The 1441-nt window shown below is 40.2% G+C and overlaps 1 protein-coding gene across 1 annotated transcript in view; it reads right to left on the reverse strand.

Annotated features, from left to right (window-relative positions):
- The window catches only part of LOC118740748 (out at first protein), a 38652-nt gene that overhangs the window by 30390 nt on the left and 6821 nt on the right, over positions 1-1441 (reverse strand). The window lies entirely within an intron of this gene.

The following is a 1441-nucleotide window of genomic DNA, read 5'->3' on the forward strand; positions in this document are numbered from 1 at the left end:
TGGTATAGCAGTGCATGCAATGCCAAGTATGCATAACAGAGCCTTAACTCCCAGTTAAACATCTTTATCGACGTTATCGACACCCATCATATAACATGTGATCGATAAAGCAGTGGATGTGCTTAACTGAAGGATGTACCTCCAGTTAGCGTTAACTAGACATGGTGCAAACGGCCCTAAGTGTGCATAACTGGGCTATAAGCTGTGTAAAACCAAAGAACGTAGATAACAAGAAGCGACAACTCGTTAGATTTGTAGCGAAAGTGAGAGAAACAGGGGCGTGCCTTCTCTTTTTCCCTAGTACGTTGTTTGATTGGATGCCCCTGTTGCGCACTTTCGCCACAATTATAACGAGTTGTCCCTTCTTGTTACCTACGATCTTTGCTAAAACGTAGGCTAACTTTTGACTTAAGAAAAGTGGCTAAACTATGTTGAGTTGGAGAAACCAGCCCTAAAAGCACCACAAAGACTTATTTTGTTAATGTGAATTACATTAAGCATCATGCCATCAGGTGTTTTCCTTACTAGCAAATAGTTGCTAGTAAAAATTTATCCAGTGAGAATCCAGTAAAACTTGCAAGTTCAGCTGTCATTTTTGCTCTCTCAATTTCCCCTCTTTTGCTAGTTTCCTGCAAGTTTTTACGTACGAAAACGACATCCAGTAAAAAAAAAACAGTAAAATTAGTAATTATTAGAGCGTGCGCGAACAGGGCTAATTATTTTGGCGACGACCGGGTTACGCGACAACTGTGTTTGTGGTAGGAATGTTCGATATCGTATCGATTATTCTGAATATCGATATTTCATGGCGCGATAATCGATTTTTTGAATCGATATATCGAAGACATCGATACTTTACCCGCAATAACAATATTTAAGTTGCAATTTATCTTTGATCTACAAAAAAAGTGTATGGGAAAATACGAAAGTAGGTTTAATCAGCAGCTTGTGTGATTTATTTAGCTCTTAAGCTTTACAAACCGCTTGATTTGACCGGCATGCCGAGTTATGTAGACGCTAGACCTGTGACCGCCGTTCTAGGCATACCACCCCCGGACATAGACGAGACGGAGCTTCATCTGCCTCGGGAGACACGCACAACACTTGCACAACTTCGCTTCGGCTACTGCAGCAGGTTGAACTCCTACCTGAGTAGTTTGAATGAGGATGTGCCGAATGAGTGTCCGGCATGCGGAGAGACACCACATGACTCGAAACATCTCTTCGCATGACGTGTGTCAAGTTAGCACTACACTTTTCGAAATTGGAAAAGTTAACTACGGCATTAATTGTAGTGTTTTTGTTGTAAATTTGTTGTGGAAAGAAAAAATTTGTAGCTCTCGTTTTTTTAAGAAAAAATGGTATGTAGTGCTAACTTGACACCATACACCTAGTCGATAGAATTGAGATATTGAAAATGTTATAACGGCATTAATTGTAG

Source organism: Rhagoletis pomonella, unplaced genomic scaffold (genome assembly GCF_013731165.1).
Source record: "Rhagoletis pomonella isolate Grant_MI unplaced genomic scaffold, Rhpom_1.0 Rhpom_scaffold_00006, whole genome shotgun sequence".
NCBI classification, from domain to species: domain Eukaryota; kingdom Metazoa; phylum Arthropoda; class Insecta; order Diptera; family Tephritidae; genus Rhagoletis; species Rhagoletis pomonella.